Here is a 19294-nt window from a genome sequence, read left to right as displayed (position 1 = left end):
CAGTCACAGGCAGAAATGTGAACTGTTGTCGGTAACAGCAGCGTACAGAATGCAGCCAATTCGAAAAAGCTGTAAAAAGCAAAAGTGTGTTTTAGGTGGAGTCAATGAAGCGCCGTGGCGCTGTGATTAGAAAGAGGCGTCTTCAATGGTTACCTAGAAGACATACAGGGTCAATGCCGGCCAGAACGCCGTTCTGCATCGCTGTAAGCAAGCGTTGCTAATGGTAACGCTGCTATAAATACCCACGTGATCGCATCGCGTCAGGAGAGTAGCGCGATGCGGCACGTACTATTAGGAGACTGTGTATGAGATTTGTGGGCATATTTGGAGCTAAAAATACAATTATCAACCCTCGGGTGAGATAGAAAGGAAAAATGAATAAAAGAAAAACGAATATACAAAAATGATAAACATGGAAAAAATACTGTAGAAAAGTAAACAAAAGGGAAGGTAATAGAAACATGTAACTACACAGGCACCAAATCTGGTAGCCCATGTGAAAGTGAAGGATAGTGAACTAGCATCACAGCCGTAGTAGGTGGCACTAGAGGTGTCACCTTGGGTCCCAGACGGGTGTCCGGGAAAGGCTGCAAAGATGCATGGGCACAATGCGTGCAATCCATGTGTCAATTAAGGAAATTAGCAAGTTTTGACAAAACAACTCTGAAGATTTGGAGCACTCCGTAAGTGTTATCAGTGCCTAAGGATACTGGCCTAGACCTCACAATATGTTGAGGACCGCATTAAATGTCTATTAAGACGCCTCTTTCTAATCACAGCGCCACGGCGCTTCATTGACTCCACCTAAAACACACTTTTGCTTTTTACAGCTTTTTCGAATTGGCTGCATTCTGTACGCTGCTGTTACCGACAACAGTTCACATTTCTGCCTGTGACTGTAGTTTTTGTTTCTACGAGGCCAAACACTTCTCGTGAGTCCATTTACATTGTTTTTCTCTCCATTCACATGGTCTAATTCCCTCGCTACTTGCACTTATTAACTCTCGGTTTTGTCTACTTTATTTTATTACATGTTTTACTTTGACCTGAACCCTCATCTACTTTCTGGTATGTGATTTCTAATTTATTACCTTTTCTATTGTGATTTATGATTGCATATTGCGCTATTTTTTACGTTATTTCATATGTTATGCGATATACATTCTTATTCTATGTTATTAGATTAGACTCACCCTGATGAAGGAGCTATTTGCTCCGAAATGCATTGGTACACAAAGTCTATTTAAAATATGAGAAGTGGCAGCTGTATCCTCACTAAGACAGAATTAGTGACTTTTTCCTTTTCTTCAGTGTTCGAAATATATGTTTTTGATAAACATATTACTCTCACCACTACTTTCAATCAAGTGTCTCTTCTTTGAACTTATGCATAAGAAGAAAAGTACTTACATTTCAATCTAAGTTTAAACTATATCACCCGTACAGGGTATGTACGGAGAGCGGCTGTTTGACTAGATATGTTATCTAGCCTTTTTTGGTTCTTGCATTTACGAGTCAGGGTGTCTCCAGACTTATTGCAGCCAGCTCCTGTAAGCATCTATTTGAGCTTTGGTCCTATTTTTGACTCAATTCTTTTTGAGTGTCTAATATTAATATACAGATTTACTACAAGTGTGGTGCCCACTTTATTTTTTCATTTGCTTCTTTTTCCTCCTTTTTTGAGACACACATAAGTGGAGGCACACAGCGATCACATCTATCTTAGTATTTTCAATTTATATATTTTTCATTTAACAACATGTCCTTTGAAGACATCGAAGGTCTATCATCGAAATGTGCAGAAACCTTAGGGTTTTCGCCTGAGGAAGCAGCTGCCATTCTCGAACTAATTAGCGAAACGACTTTAGGCACACATGCCACTACTACTAAGGATCCGGCGAAACGCATAAAACAACTAGAATACCTAATTCGCAAGGAAATCAACCGAAAACTTCATGCGATCACACTAGGTCGCTACTTCAAAAATCAACGTATACCAAGAGGCTTACGCATCCAACTTCGTCCTACCCTTTGCAAAGAAAGCAAAGAATTTGTACACAAGTGGGAGGCCATTCTGAACAAGTGTTCCCTAGACTTGATTCTTTTAACTATCCAGGAACTATCTAAAAATTTAATTTCTCTTAACTCCGAGATTCAAGAAATAGAGAAAGAGCTTGTGACGTCACTGGGGAAAGAAGAATATGATATTATCTTAACAGAAATTAATACAAAACTTGAAGATTATAAAACTGAGTTAGAACAGAAAAAGGTGAAAAAATTCAAACGAGATACCTACGACTATATTAACGAAGAAGTATATACGTGGATGGAAAAATACGGACCAGTAGCCTCAAAGAAACCATATAAATATCCAACAGACACCACATCCAGTTCTGATTCAGAAACACAAAGGGATACTGACGCACACACGGAACGACCATCGGGTGACGACAATCGCCCAGCTAGTTCTTCAATCCAAACACCCGCAAGCTCGGCTTTTTTAGGAGCGCGCCCAAAAGAACCCGCAGGGGGAGGAGGAAACCTCAGAAACAAGCCACAAACACGACTACAACTGAGGAAAACCTAGTTATCAACATATCTCAGAAAGCATTGAGTAAAACTGAAGTTAATACACTTCAGAAAGGGTTAAGCTTTGTGCCCACTTATAGTACAACCTTGTTTAACTCCAAGATCGAACTCTATAAGTTTATCAGAAAATTGAAACTCAAGGTATTCTTCGAGGAACTTGAACCATATGAGAGTACCACCGATATTCCAGATTTTCAAGAGTTTCGAACTAAGAGTAGCTTTATACCACCTATCTCAGTTCCATCGATTGATATCTTTCAGAAAATGGTTACTAAGGATTTGGAACGTATTAGTTACAAAATCCCACCATACAAGAATATGAAACCACATGAAATGAAATCAATTCGGGACCTATATTGCGACAAAGAGATAACTATCCGCCCAGCGGACAAAGGGGGAGCGTTGGTAATCATGAATACCACAGATTATGATGCTGAGTGTATGAGACAACTACAAGATCGCACCGTCTATGCACCCTTGGACCATGACCCCACTGTATCCATTAAACAAAACTTGGAAACTCTGCTGGATAAAGCGTACGAACTTGACTGGATAAATGAACATACCCGCAAATTTCTTATTACTACTCACCCAAGGATTCCAAACTTTTACACATTACCTAAAATTCACAAAGATCAAGTCAGACCTCCAGGAAGACCCATTGTCGCTGGTATGGACAGCATTAACCAACCACTCGGAGTTTATATCGATTTTTTTCTTCAACCTCTGATACAAAAAACCTCCACTTACATCAGAGATACTTCGCATTTTCTACAGAAGCTCAATGACATAATATTCAATCAAGAGCACTTTATGTTTACAATCGATGTTAAGAGTTTGTACACATCCATTCCGCATGATCTAGGCATCGAATCTGTTGAATGGCTCTTACTAGAATCGCCACCAATCCGTGCACAGAAAGAATTTATTTTGACTCTTCTTCAATTCATTGCCGAAAATTCATATTTTCAGTATCGCAATAAGTTCTTTTTACAAACTTCAGGGACATCGATGGGTGCCACAATGGCACCGTCATATGCTAACTGCTTCATGCACAAATTTGAATCCGAGCATGTACTTAAAAAACAAGAGTGGAATCAGAACATTTACCTATGGTTACGATATATCGATGATATATTTGGAATTTGGACGGGCACTCACGACATGTTCATGGTCTTTTTTGAATATTTGAACAGTATCGATCCACGCATTCAATTCACGAGTGAGATATCTAGAGAACATATCACATTTCTTGATGTTAGCATTACCAAGAAAGATACTGGTTACAACACTACTCTATATCGCAAAACCACCGATCGCAATAATCTTTTACATCGTCTAAGTTTTCATCAACCAAGCCTTCTGAGGAATTTACCATACAGCCAACTTTTACGAGTGAAAAAAATAGTGAGCGATCCTGCAGAATGCTTAACTCAACAGCAAGCTATGAAAGACAAATTCCTAGCTCGTGGCTACACAGAGGAAGAACTGAACTCAGCGTCCCAAAGAGTACAAACTGTTGAGCGTGATACACTTCTTACCGGTACCACTAAACCCAAAAGGGAGCTACAAACACCAGTATATGTTTCAAGATTCTCCATTCAGAGCAACAAGATAAAGAATTCCATTAAGAAACATTGGAATATCCTTAAGAATGATGTTAGAGTACAGAAACTGTTTGAACAATTACCAGTATTCGCCTATCAAAGAAGCAAGAATTTACGCGATGAATTAGTACGCACACGACCTCCCTTAAAAGAACCCAGTACTCAACGCACAGGGACATATCCTTGTCTACATTGTACTAATTGCAACCTGGTCATCAAAGGTAATACCATATACCATCCCAGCACAGGCAACAAGATTCTGCTGAGGACATTTGGCACTTGTGATAGTGAGAATATCATTTATGGAATAAAGTGTCCCTGTGGGAAATATTATGTTGGTCAATCCATGAGAGCAGCTAAAGTACGTTGGAACGAACACCGCTCTTGTATACGTAATGTTAATCCCAACTCGGCAGTGGCTCGCCATTGGAACGAGAAACGCCACAACCTGATTCAAATCAGATTTTTGATTCTTGAAGTGCTAAGCAAAGTCAATCCACATGAAGATCTGAGCCTTCGGCTTAACCAAAGAGAGACATATTGGATTGACAGATTGGGGAGCCTGTATCCCAATGGCCTAAATGAAGAAATCAATTATCATTGTTATCTTTGAATGTGATGTATCTATGTTGATTTCATGTGACATTACATAATGTTCCTTGAACTAGTTATTGATGGTTTTGCACGTCATACGTAATGGTTTGACTGTTAATAGACATTTAATGCGGTCCTCAACATATTGTGAGGTCTAGGCCAGTATCCTTAGGCACTGATAACACTTACGGAGTGCTCCAAATCTTCAGAGTTGTTTTGTCAAAACTTGCTAATTTCCTTAATTGACACATGGATTGCACGCATTGTGCCCATGCATCTTTGCAGCCTTTCCCGGACACCCGTCTGGGACCCAAGGTGACACCTCTAGTGCCACCTACTACGGCTGTGATGCTAGTTCACTATCCTTCACTTTCACATGGGCTACCAGATTTGGTGCCTGTGTAGTTACATGTTTCTATTACCTTCCCTTTTGTTTACTTTTCTACAGTATTTTTTCCATGTTTATCATTTTTGTATATTCGTTTTTCTTTTATTCATTTTTCCTTTCTATCTCACCCGAGGGTTGATAATTGTATTTTTAGCTCCAAATATGCCCACAAATCTCATACACAGTCTCCTAATAGTACGTGCCGCATCGCGCTACTCTCCTGACGCGATGCGATCACGTGGGTATTTATAGCAGCGTTACCATTAGCAACGCTTGCTTACAGCGATGCAGAACGGCGTTCTGGCCGGCATTGACCCTGTATGTCTTCTAGGTAACCATTGAAGACGCCTCTTTCTAATCACAGCGCCACGGCGCTTCATTGACTCCACCTAAAACACACTTTTGCTTTTTACAGCTTTTTCGAATTGGCTGCATTCTGTACGCTGCTGTTACCGACAACAGTTCACATTTCTGCCTGTGACTGTAGTTTTTGTTTCTACGAGGCCAAACACTTCTCGTGAGTCCATTTACATTGTTTTTCTCTCCATTCACATGGTCTAATTCCCTCGCTACTTGCACTTATTAACTCTCGGTTTTGTCTACTTTATTTTATTACATGTTTTACTTTGACCTGAACCCTCATCTACTTTCTGGTATGTGATTTCTAATTTATTACCTTTTCTATTGTGATTTATGATTGCATATTGCGCTATTTTTTACGTTATTTCATATGTTATGCGATATACATTCTTATTCTATGTTATTAGATTAGACTCACCCTGATGAAGGAGCTATTTGCTCCGAAATGCATTGGTACACAAAGTCTATTTAAAATATGAGAAGTGGCAGCTGTATCCTCACTAAGACAGAATTAGTGACTTTTTCCTTTTCTTCAGTGTTCGAAATATATGTTTTTGATAAACATATTACTCTCACCACTACTTTCAATCAAGTGTCTCTTCTTTGAACTTATGCATAAGAAGAAAAGTACTTACATTTCAATCTAAGTTTAAACTATATCACCCGTACAGGGTATGTACGGAGAGCGGCTGTTTGACTAGATATGTTATCTAGCCTTTTTTGGTTCTTGCATTTACGAGTCAGGGTGTCTCCAGACTTATTGCAGCCAGCTCCTGTAAGCATCTATTTGAGCTTTGGTCCTATTTTTGACTCAATTCTTTTTGAGTGTCTAATATTAATATACAGATTTACTACAAGTGTGGTGCCCACTTTATTTTTTCATGTGGTTTAAATAGCCCCAACAAAATAGTCCGGGTAAAGTAGTCCCTAGGCTACCACACCCAAAACACTAGACCGCATAGCTTGGTTATTAGGGACCAAGCTATGTGGATGCCTCCATTTTGGCTGACAATACAATAAAGTAGTTCCCACGCACATTGTTTTTCATGGTGTATGAGCCATAGGCACCAGGACTGGCCCCATGAGGGCTTTTGAAGAGAATGCCAGGCTCTAGCGGCCCGAGTCCTGACTCCACCTGGCCAATGGGTTTGCCAGAGGGGGTTTTGGGCGAGGGTCATGACAATGTACTACGTCAACAAGCAGGGAGGCACCAGAGCCCCTCCTCTGTGCAGATTGGCTATCAACATGTGGGAATGAGCTGTGGAAAACATTTACCTCACGGCAGTCCACCTCGTGGGGGAATCCAACCTGGAAACGGACAGGCTCAGTAGGCTGGGAGTGGACAATTACGAGTGGCAGCTAATCGACCTCGTTACTCATGAGGTCTTCAACAGGTGGGGTCACCCTGAGGTGGATCTCTTTGCCACCTGCCAGAACAAGAAGTGCCCCCAGTTCGCATCCTGGCAAGGTCAGGACCCCGGCTCTCTGGGCGACGCATTTCACCTCCAGTGGACTGGTATGAAAGCCTATGCCTTTCCACCCACTCCCCTGATCCATAGGGTATTTTGCAAAATCAAGGAATCTCGCCAACTCCTCATCATTCTAATAGCTCCATGGTGGCCGGCCACGCTATGGTTTTCGGAGCTGCTCAGTCTATCGGAGGTGCCCCCGATGCACCTCCCGACGGGTCCAGCACAGCTTCTGGCCTAGCAGGGGGGCAGAGTCATACCCCGTGCGCCAGGGTAACTAGCCCTCACAGCGTGGTACCTGAGCAGGTAACCCTTCAGCCCCTTAGCCTCTCACATGCCAATCTGGAAATCATACAGGGCGCCAGGAGCAAAGATACCAGGGCCCAGTACAAAAGCAAATGGACCAGATTCTGCCACTGGGCAGAATCCAAGGGCATCGACCCCCTGGCATGCACCTTGGACGACGTGCTCTCCTTTGCGGCACACCTCGCCCACTCAGGCGTGCAGTTTGACACCTGCCGCACACACCTCGCAGCCATTGGGGCTTACAGGAATTCGGAGGAAGGCATTTTCTCCTCCTCCAACCCGATCGTCAAACATCTGACGGGACTCGCAAGGCTCTACCCGCCCGTCAAGAGACCGCACCTGGTGTGGGACCTTAAAATAGTCTTGGGCACCCTAGCGCACAAGCCTTCCGAGCCAATGGCATCTGTAGACATCAGGTTGGTCACCATCAAGATGGCCTTACTAGTCGGCCTGGCCTCGGCTCGTAGAGTCAGCGAAATCCAGGCGCTGGTCGCCTCAGAACCATATACTACCTTTCACAAGGACAAAGTAGTCCTGCGGACACACCCAGCATTTCTGCCCACGGTTCCGTCTGCTTTCCACTTGAACAAGGAAATAATCCTTCCTACGTTTTTTTTCCCGATCCCAAGGATGAAGCACAGAGTGCTGCACTGCCTGGATGTCAGGCGTGCCCTGAAATTCTACTTGGACAGGACCAAGGGCTTCTGCAAATCAGACGTCCTGTTTGTCACTTTCAGCGGCTCAAGACCAGGCTATCAGGCTTCCATATTCCGTTGGATGGTCTCGGCCATCAAAGAAGCGTATGAGGGCTAGCACAAGCTACTCCTGGCCAACATGCATGCCCATGCAGTCAGGGCCAAGGCAACGGCCATCGCATTCCAGCGACATGTCCCTTGGCAAGTCATAGGCAGGGCAGCCACTTGGGCCTCTCCCTCTGCTTTGTGCAAGCATTACTGTTTGGATGCCGGCTCTAGATCTAATGCAGCTTTTGGACAGGCGGTTCTCAGGAACCTATTTGCTTAAGGAGGGTCTCCTCTCCACCCTGGGTCTACATACAGTTGTAATCGTCCATACAGTATGGAGGAAAGGGGACGGGACGTAAGAGTAATTATAAGTTACTCATCATAGTGGCTAACGTACTTAGTCCATTGTCCCCTTTCCTCCATACATCCCACCAACCTCCCCCTAATAATATTGGTGCCATTAGGCAATTTTAATACTACTGTCGACGCGTAAATGGGGACTGAGGTGTGGCGCCGGAGGGCGGAGTTAGGGCAGCGCATGCTCCCTGGGCCGCACCCATGCGCGCCTATAAATTTTAAAGGGGGAAGAAGATTTTTTCTGGTGAAAAACATACCGTCGCCCTTCCCTTGGAAGGGACGCCCATACAGTATGGAGGAAAGAGGACTATGGACTAAGAGTACGTTAGTCACTTCGGTGAGTAACTTATTTTTAGCCTTACCGCATTTGGCTACTAACTGTGGCTAGTGACCAAACATAGCCATGATGCAAGGTCTTTCCCTTGTCCTTTGGCCATCTCGTTTTTTAGCCTTCTTCCTGACCTGTGAGGCCAGGAAAATCATATGGACTTTGGTCGGGAAAACGGAAGTCTTTGGCGGGCCACAGGAGGGCTATGAGAGTTTGCTGGCAGGATGTTGGCTCGGACTGTCTGGTCCCAATCCACTAACTAGTTTCAGTGTGTCTGAGTGTTATGCATGAGTGTTCCTACCAGTGGTCCTGATTGGACCACTGCTCGGGTGTATGTGGGGCTAGTTCTGCTATTGGCTAGTGGGAGCTTCAGCTCTTACCTGGCTTTTGGGATATAAAGACCACCCCTGCACCCTGAGACCTGTGAAGAGACTGGAGACCTGTCTGAAGAAGGCCTGGCGACCAACTTCTGCTGCTGTCATGGAAGAGCCCTGTCTTGCTATTGATGATCAGCAGTCATGCGAGGGAGCTGTGACCCATGGAGTGGAGGGAACATCCATTCCTGACGTCTGCTTGGTACGCTGCAAAGAAGGGTCATCGAAAGTGTTCCGCGACTGTCTATGGCTCAACAGCTCTGAGTTTGCGCTACTGTGCTGCTGATGTCATTCCGCGTGGATGTCTGGAATTGGGCGGATCCTCAGCTCGTCCTACAAGACTTACCTCTGTGAAATTTCAAAGTCCTCGTGTCAAGGGGACCCGATATAGGGGGAAAAGTCTGACCGCGACAAGGGAGCCCCTTTGCATCGCTATGCTGCAGTGACCACCATCCGAACCAGCTTACATGAGTCGTGTCAAGTCCTGAGAGTGGTCCTGTATAGTTTTTTTTCTGCATTCTTCATCTGCGAGTCCTTGCACCAGCTAAAGACAGCAACTGGAGATCTGCTAGAACATGCAACCCTTTGCGAATGAAGAGCTGAGGCTGACAGCGGGAAAAGCAACCTCTGGCCTTCAATTGACCTGCCAAGTCCTGTGAAGAATCAGAGTACAGGCAGTGAGTTACAGTGGTTCTTACCTGCCCCTAAACTCCCTTTAAAAGTTTTGCAAACTTTTATAAAACTTTTACTATTCTTTGATTTGCCATTGCTTGCTCGCGCAAGCCTTCCGAATGTTGGGGACACTTTTGTTAATTATAATAAACTGTCCTCTAACCATTGGAACTGTTCACTGGACCCCAGAGACAATACGTACATTTTTTATAGCATCACAAACTGTCAGAACATTTCCTGAACTTTTGAGGATGAGGCCCCAGACAACTTCGGGAAGGACTTTTGAAGTTAGAGTTAATTCTCTTTGGACCTGTAGTGCATAAACTTATCTGTACTTTCTTTTACAGGGGTTTGATTTGTATTATGCCCTACTCTAGTGACTGTATATTTGTAATCTATTGATAGGGTTTTGTGATACTTCTACCTGTTAGAAGTAATTTTATATACTGATGTTTGGCCATACTTAAATAACTATATTTGTATAAATACTGTCTAAGTGTAATCTGTGATTTCCATTGTTTGTACTCATTGTGGACCCTTTACAAGCTCACCACCTCTTGAGACTTAGCCTAGACCTCTCGTCACAGCTACCTTGAACTGGTTTGGCTACAGCTCCCAGAGTTATCCCGGTCACAGTACAGGTTGGCCTTGTATATGTCTGTCCACCAGGCCAGAGAATAGAAAATCAGTCCCAACACCTAGTATGTCTCCCAAAACTCTATAGTCTGAGAGATTGGCACACATCGCCTTCAGTGGAGTGCCAAAGGGATACCTAGTGTTCCCCTTCTCACTGCTCCTGTGATTTCTTTAGTCACATAGACAATCTCCTAGTTATGGCTGGTGGCAGTGGACGTTTTCTACCAACTATTGTGTAGTTTTTATACCGCAGGCTATGTCCATTGCCTCGGTAGTGCACAATAGGGGCTCCCAAGTACCAATGTTTGGCCTCACTTCTTTTTTTGCCATTACTAGAGTGGTTGTTCTTTGTTAGCCCTTTTGGGAGTTGTGGGGTGTGTGTGAGTGTGTGTTTTTTTGCCGTTGGCGGGAACCTTTGGTGTCCCCAACTAGGCTCCAGAGTGTCTGGGCAGGCAGGAAGTGGGGGAGGAGTCTTCCACCCCCCTGTCTTTTGTTTGTCAGAGTGCCTGAATAGGACCAGCTCCCACAGGGGGTCTAGCTGTCCTGATTGGATAGCCAAACGCCCCTTTGTGTAAAATGCTGAGAGAGATTGCAGAGGAGTGTGTGCTGGAACTGTATAAAGGGGCGGCTTTTGGAGTGAAAAGCAATTCGACCACTGGAAGTTGAAGTAACCGAAGCAGAAGACGACCAAAGACACCTGCAGACTCTTTGCAACAACGTGAAACGACCACTGCTGTCGTGACCCCGTTTTCTGTGCCACATACAAGCTCCGAAGAGGACTCCTTCTTTGTCGGGTGGCAACTGCCAATCACAAGATGAACTAGTAGTTTCCAGAGCTGTGGAACCCCATACCAGGAGACCTGCTGCCCATTTTGAGTGCATCTTTGTAGAAAGGCTGAACCCGTCCAAATCTTGCTGAACCCGTACAGACACTCCAGAGATCTGATCCAACTCAGCCAGACTCCTCCATCAGAGTGTGGGACTGAAGAAGATTGACCCGGCAATCTGTTTCCTTTGTTTTTGCCGCATAAAAGGTGCCAAAACCACAGCGTGAACCAAGAAGTTGCTGAAAGTCGTGTCCCAGGTCCTCCCTCGAGACTGCTGCTGAGAGATCCCGTCCATTGTACTGCCTTGAGTCTTCAGACCACAGAATCCAGAGGTCGGGTTCAGAGCTGCAACATCCTGGAGCATACAGCACAAACATTTTCTTCTAACCTTAGGTACTGTGGGGGGAAATAAGGTATTGCTTACCTGATTCCAAGAAGTCGCTCCAGAGCGTTGGAGTGCACATAGGTGTCCAGGGTCACCCCCCTCTTACCTCTGACTGAAGCCGCTGGTTGTGTCCCTTCATCAAGTCCTTAACAGGTCTCCCTTGTTGTTAACTTGCTGCTTCTATAACACTGGAGACTGGAAGAAATCCACAGGAACTCTTCGTATTCTGTTGCTTGTAAAGACTTTGAGTCCTCTCTGAACTGCCTTTAGCTAGGTTTACGTTTTGGGACTTAAGACTTACTGAGTGAAGAAACCCTCTCTAGGACCTTGAGCTGTTAGGCAGAATCACATGCGGTACCCATCGGGAACACTACATATGATTAGGACTACAAGTGACAGTACAATATCACCTTTGGTACAAGCCTGTACTACACAGTAAAGTTGTAGCTATGGCTGAGCAGCCAGACTTATCTCAAGAGCAAATGAGCAGTACTAGGATTACATAAAGTACTACTATTACTGTGACTCAAGCAAACACTGACTCAAGGTTTCTGGTTAAAAAATATAAGTACATTTGAAACCCTTTCTAGAACCTTGAACCAAGCTAATGTTACATTAACCATTTTCCTCCTTCTAAGTGACATTACTATGCGTAAATGTATAGGTGTATGAACTGTTAGAATCCGCAGGTGCGCATAATAAATGATACAATAACATTGTCTTTTCCCTTTCCTAGCGTTGCTACAAATGTAACGCAAACAAAAGTGAAAGTGATCTTTGAAGTGTATTCTCAAGTATTCCGAAGTGTTTTAGTGTAAACGTCTAAAGTATTTAATGATTCTGGTGCATATATAATAAACATATAATTTTATATAAATTATAAGTGTAAGAGTTTCTTTGGTGTGCATGTCTAACTAAGGTTCAGTGTACTTACAGCTCACATCTTCCTCTTAAGATGAGCCTGACTGCTCTGCCACTCTACCAAGTCCTGAGTTAGTACAGACTGATACTAATAGTTGGAGCTCTACAAACCACTGGGATAGCTTACTAAAGTCTTACTACCAGTAGGACTTTAGGAAAACTCCCCTAGAGTGCTTTATTTAGAATTCCAATGTACATCATTTTCCAATGGACACGTTCCTCACACAGATTCCTCCTTGTACGGAAGAAAGTCCCCTTTCTAGTTAATGCATTCCTCTCTCCCTCACTTATGGAGTATGTTGTGCAACCCTCTCACGAAGGCTGTGTAATTTTTAGGAACAATTTCTCTTTTGGCAACTTTCCCTCCATAGTTTCTTTGGACCCCCAGTCTGTCTGTGTCTGTGTCGTCCAGGACGTGGGTGAGACTGTCTGGTCCCAGGGCATGAATGAAACCAATAATTGTCTCTGAGTGGACAACTACTGGCTGTTTGAATGATGCAGATCCTTACTGTCGGTGGGCTTGGACTTGATTCCAGGCTGGATTTTGCATAAGAGGACTCCAGCCATTTTTTCAAATCTGTGTTGGAGCCAATAATCCCTCATAGAATAACAGCCGACTAAAGATCTGATGGAGACTCCCGAAGAGGCCTGGAATCCCTTCCTGCGTCTGGCCCAGTAAAGCCCTGTTGGACTACGTGATCTGCGAAGGCCCTGTGCAGTGCTTCAACACCTGGTCTGGTGGGCCTGATCAGGCTCTACTTGTTCTCGAGGATCCAGCTGTCCTGAGCCTTCGTAAGTGATACTGGACCACCCGGTGGACTGTCCAGCTCTCCAGTGGGCTACCTTGCTAGAACATTGTTTGCACCTGGAACTTTCGTTGTTGCCGGCTTGTGGTATGAATCGCCTTCCTGGCGAATTTCAGCAACAAGGGAGCTGACCTGGAAGGATTTCTACAAATGCGACTGGAAGTCTGCCTATCTTTGTCTGTGTGCCGTGGCTGTCGCTGGAACTTGCTTTCCCTGCATCCTGTGAAGTGTCCTGAATAGGGCTGCATCAGTGAACATTGCATTTATCCATTGCCAAGGGTTGCACTCTGCTCCTGGAACCGACGGCAAAACATCCTTGCACCTGCAGCTCCTCTGCATCTCACACTCTGGAACCAACAGTGGGAAATCAGACCTCCCCGTCCCCATAGGAAAGATTGAGAACAAGTCTTTGTATCCTTCCATTCCACTGCCTTTTGGTCGTCGAACCTGGATAGTACCACCTGAAAGAACACATTTTACTTACCTAGTAACTTTGTTGCATCTCGTCCTTTGAACAATCACCAACAGATGTAAATGACCTTTTACAGATACATTCTGGGGAGGAGCATTGTGGCTCTTGTGACCTTTGGGCACCAGGTCACATTCTTCTTAGGGAATGGACTGCTGAAAATGTAGAATATCACTTGTTACTTGGTTTCATCTTTACTGCATCACTTTACTTACCTCCATTGATGTTTTAAGTAATTGAATGTGTTTTAAGAACGTATGGTGAATGTATATTTGTTTATTATTGAGTATTGTGCAATAGTATCACCTGCTTGTTACATTTTTTAGTTTGTGTTTAAGGACTCCAATAAATATTTGTATTTTTATACATTTATCTCTAAATTGAATTGTTTGCTTCACTGTGGACCTCTGACCCCATTCTCACTCTCCTGAGAATAGCCTTGACTGCCCTCCAGGTTTACCTTGATTGGTTTTTGGCTAATCTCTGAGTTACCATGTTCATTAAAACTGGTGTGGCCTCCTAAAAACTGTCCTCCATTATAGATTCTAGAAATCCAGCTCAACAGTGTGCTACACAAAGGGAACAACCAGATTCTAGAGAGGTAGCTGTAGCAGAACAGTGAATGTTTACTGCTGCTTTCCTGACCCTGTTTTTGAATCGACAGGGAAGCTGCACCAGGACGACTTCCTCCTCAACATACCCAGCCTCAGGACCACCTCACCTTCAATTTGAGCCATCCCCCGATGTCCTGCGACCTTCCTGGGCTCGACCATATTGGAGTGCATTGTCTTGCATTGATCGAATCTCGCAAAAACTTTGGCATCCATGTGGACCTCCGGAAGCAAGAATCCACCCATCAGAGTGCCCTCGCCAGAGTGCAGGACTGAGTAAACAGGAAGATTCCAACGGGCGAACAGCGTTCGCGCCTGGTGCTGATAAAAAAGGCACCAAAACCGATCAGTGTAGAATCTCATCCTGGGTCCCACCTCTCGTCACCACGACTAAGGAACAGGAGAACGGGTCCCCATCCATGCATCAGGAAGGCGTCCAGCTTCCTCATCTTCATCACTCTCCAGTGCAAAGAATCCTGCTGAGTCCTCACAAAATCCCTACCTGAAGTCTCCTCCAAGGTGGCCAGGGAAAGGCAGACCCTTCTCCAGCATGGGGTCTGGCATGGATTCACATGCTCATGAATATTTCCCGTTGTCAGGCTGGGAGTCCTCGGTAAAGAAAAAATTAGTTTCACTTCTGAACTGTCTTTCTCCTAACAACCAATCACTGGTCTCTGGGTCATACTGCCCCCAGCCAATGACTGCCCTCTACCTAAGCCCCTCCTCTGGCAGCCATCTTCAGATTTTTACTGTACGTTCGACTGGTGGGAGTCCTTGTGATTAGCTCTCTGGCTTTTTTCTGCGTTTTGCGCTTTTTCTTAGAGTTTACTCTTATTTTTCCGGTCAATCGAGCCTCAAGCTCCATCGATCCGTCATCCGACTAATGGGACCCATTTTTAGGAACTTTCTACACCCCTTAAGGGCGATTTTCGTCTAGTTCCCTTCTTGGAGGGTTCCAGAAGATTCTTTGAGGCCTACTCCGCGTGGACATGGGTGAAGATAAAGGAAACTTGACGCCTCTGGCCAGGATCTGCCCTGGATATGACCTACGGAACATTTTCCAGGACGTTGGGCACTCACTGTGCCTTTACTGCCTGCATTCTGACCAAACGCACTTGGAAGAGGCCTGTGCGTTCTGCAAGGATATGGTTCCACGCACCATGAAGGACCGTGGCAGGCGGCTCACCGGGGGGCTCCAGACAAAGAACCCAGCTGCGACCTTTGAGGGCGCTCCGGCGACAGGGGCTGACATAAGGCAAAGCACTGCAAGTCCGCGGGCAACGGGAGCGACGTTTGGACGGGCTCCTCAGTGGCCAGGTCGGGCGCAGCGTCTCCGGCAACTTTGACCACGATCCAACGCTCCGGCGAAGAAGAGGAAGTCAGACCACCCGGGTAAACTTCTGGAGAAATCCCAGTCAACTCCGACAAAGAAAGCCAAGGTGGAGTGGGGCTCTGACCCTCCCTTCACAGTGAATACCTCAAGTGCGCCCAAGGTCATGAAGGCCCAGGTTCACCAGGTGAAAACTTCTATTAAAGGAATGGTGGCGTACCTAGCGAAGGCTGCGGATGCAGGTTCACAGGAGACGGCCCCCAAGACGAGCGTGTCCCTGCCTGCTCGGAGGGAATCATCTTTTCTGCCTATTGAGAAGACCCCGATGAAGACGATGCCGATCATCTCCCAGAGACAGTCTCCCAAGGTAGAGAAGAAGGGGGAGGAGGGGCGGTACTGGATAAGAAGTACGTCAAAGCCAGGTCCTACGGGACGCACCACCCCCGAGGCGGATGTGGAAAGCAGCGAGGAAACCAACAAGGAGCAGTAGGGCAGTGAGGAGCTGGAGGACACCACGCCACTGCCATCGCTCCTGTTGCACCTACTGCAGCAACCGCCGCTACCACCAACGGACATGTCAGAGGATATCCTACGAGCACTGCACACATTGTGCTCAGAGATCCGGACAAGGATGCCCCTGTCGCCGGCGGCAGATTCTGCAGCACCTGAGCCATCAGGGGAACCCCCTACCAAGAAGAGGAGCGGTCACCCTCTACCTCCTTGCCATCCTTCGCCTCCACCCCCTCCTCGGAGGGTCGATACGGAACCGGATAGGGCAACGACGGACAATGACAACGGAGTGGATCTCCAGTGCCCAGGGCCTCACCGCCCGACGAGATTGGCTCTTTACATGCTATGATCTCTAGGGCCTCGGAAGTGTTCCAACTGGCTCCCGAGGAAAAGAATGAAGGAAGGCTTCCTGTACCATCACCGAGAGGCCAAGAGGAAGACTGTGCTTTCGATCCCGCTATTGGACGACATTTGGGACGAGGGACTAACTTCCGCCAGGATGTACAATCAAGGGTGTTGGACATGCCCTTCAACAGGGACAACTTATTCGGCAAGACTGTGGACGAGTCTTTTCAGGCCATCAAAGCAGATATCGAGACGTCTCGTGCTTTGGGCACGCTCCAGCAGCAACGACCGTCCTTTCGGACCTCTGGAGGAAACTCCCAGGGTTCCTCCAAAGGTTTTGTTGGCGGCTCGTCGTCCTATTGTCAACCGTCCCGCTCTTCGGCCCAGGAAGCCTACAGGGGCTGCAACAAGTCCGGAGGAGGTCGCCGTCGTCGCCAAGGTCCCCAAGGTGGTGCCCCCACGGCGAAACAAGATTGAACTGGCCGTGACGTCGAGCCCCCACCCACGCACCCCGGTGGGAGGCCGGCTGACGAACTTCATCAGCGTGTGGAATTCCACCTCCGACTGTTTGCTGCTGGACGCCCTGGCCCACGGGCACACTCTGGAATTCCAACGAAAGTGTCTGCATTCCACTGGTGGCCAGGCACGAAAACCACATCCCTCAACTTCTTCTAGAAGTACGGGCCATGCTTAAGAAAGGCGCAATAGAACTCGTCCCAAAGAGGCTCTGGGGCTCCGGAGTGTACTCTTGGTACTACCTGGTACGAAAGAAGACGGGCAGTTGGGGGCCCATCCTAGACCTCCGCCGCCTCAACAAGTACATCGGTTCCCAAAAGTTTTGGTTGGTCACCCTTCAGCACATGCTGGGACAGTTGGAAGAGGGGGATTTTCTATCGTCGCTGGACCTGGAGGATGCCTATTTTCACATCCCCATTCACAAAGGACACTGCAAGTTTCTACGCTTCATAGTTCAAGTGAAACATTACCAATTAAAGGCCCTTCCCTTCGAATTGAAGTTGGCACCAAGGGTTTTCACCAAGTGTCTGGCGCCAGTGGCGGAGAGGCTGTGTCTGCAAGGGATCCACATCTACCCCTACCTGGACGATTGGGTCATCAGAGCGAAATCGAGAGAGACCACTGTTGAGCACATGTCGAGGACCAACCAGCTACTCACGCAACTGGGGTTCTCAAACTTTGCAAAGTCTGTTTGGTGCCATCGGAAGACGTGCTGTTTCTGGAGTCCCGGCTCGACAATGTGTCGTGCCTGGCTTCCCCGTCGGAGGAGAGAATACCGGCCATCGTGCGCAAGGTACAACGGCTGATGACGCTGAAGATTGCAAGGGTGAGGTCCATCAAGTCCCCCCTCTGCATGATGTCATCATGCATATACCTTGTGCGGCTGTGCAGGCTGCGGATGCGACCGCTGCAGGAGTTCAAAGCCCTTTGGATCAAGGTAACGGGAAACTTTGAGGACAAGATCACCCTCGACGAGAGTTTCCGTTTAGCGGTTCGGTGGTGGGGTGTCTGTGCGCATCTGTCGGCGGGCGTGGATTTCCAGACCCCTCTTCATGAGGAGACGGTCACAACGAACGCCTCCCTGGAAGGATGGGGTGCACACACCGGATGTCTCCATGCAAGAGGCATGTGGCTACCGGAGGAGAAGTCATTGCACATCAACGTTCTGGAGCTACGGGCGGTGTTTTGGGCCCTCAAGTCTTTCCTCCTTGCCCTCAAGGGCAAGGTGGTGCGGATATTCACAGACAACACCACCACTTTGTTTTACATCCGGAAGCAGGGGGGGTCCAGATCCCCGGCGCTCTCCAAAGGGGCGCAGGACCTATAGCGTTCCTCGTCCCGTTACATCTAGCAGGAGTGAAGAACACTGTTGCAGACTGTCAGCAGGGAGCTGCGCTCGTGCCATGAGTGGGAGCCTCGGCAGGACCGAGTGGATCTTCTGTTCTGACTATGGGGCAATCCCCAGATCGATCTGTTTGCGATGGCGATGAGCACCAAGTGCCGGAGGTTCACCAGCAGGTTTCCCCAGCCGGGGAGCATGGGGGATCCCTTCTCATTCCCCTGGGATGGCCTGTTTCTCTATGCGTTCCCCCCGTTGCTTCTTCGACTAGTCGATCAACTCAGACGGTCCTGGTGTAGGATGATCCTTGTCGCACCGGCGTGGCCGAGGCAGATATGGTACCTGGACCTTCTGGACTTGTCGGTGTCCCCTCCAGTCAAGCTTCCGGCTGATGCAGGTCTTCTCGCCAGAGACGGAGGCGCGATTCTGCACCACGACCCAGGGTCGCTGAACTTGCAGGCCTGGCTCCTGCAGCGCTAGAGTTCAGTGGATACGATCTCCCAGCAGACTGCAAGGAAATGCTTGCCAAGGCCAGGGTTTAGTCTACACTGAAATGCTACGGACTTACTGGAAGAGGTTCGCCGTCTGGTGCAGGGCACAGAAACTCGACCCTCTACGGATTACGGCTCCGAAAGTGCTGCTGTATTTACTGTCGCTGGCCAAGACCGGATTGGCTCATGCTTCCATCAAGGTTCATCTGGCGGCTATCTTCCGCTACACGAGAACGCCGGGGAGGTCATCATTATGGTCACACCGCCTGGTCAAGGAGTTCATCAAAGGACTTCTCTTCTCTGTTCGTTTTTGTTAGGCAG

The 19294-nt window shown here is 46.9% G+C and overlaps 1 protein-coding gene across 2 annotated transcripts in view; it reads left to right on the top strand.

Annotated features, from left to right (window-relative positions):
• Nucleotides 1-19294, top strand: part of PHIP (pleckstrin homology domain interacting protein) — a 2101228-nt gene that overhangs the window by 1156443 nt on the left and 925491 nt on the right. The window lies entirely within an intron of this gene.

Source organism: Ambystoma mexicanum, chromosome 4p, assembly GCF_040938575.1.
Source record: "Ambystoma mexicanum isolate Mex_15411 chromosome 4p, UKY_AmexF1_1, whole genome shotgun sequence".
Classification (NCBI taxonomy): domain Eukaryota; kingdom Metazoa; phylum Chordata; class Amphibia; order Caudata; family Ambystomatidae; genus Ambystoma; species Ambystoma mexicanum.
The sequence above is the reverse complement of the archived record's forward strand: the minus strand, read 5'-3'. Positions and strand labels throughout refer to the sequence as shown.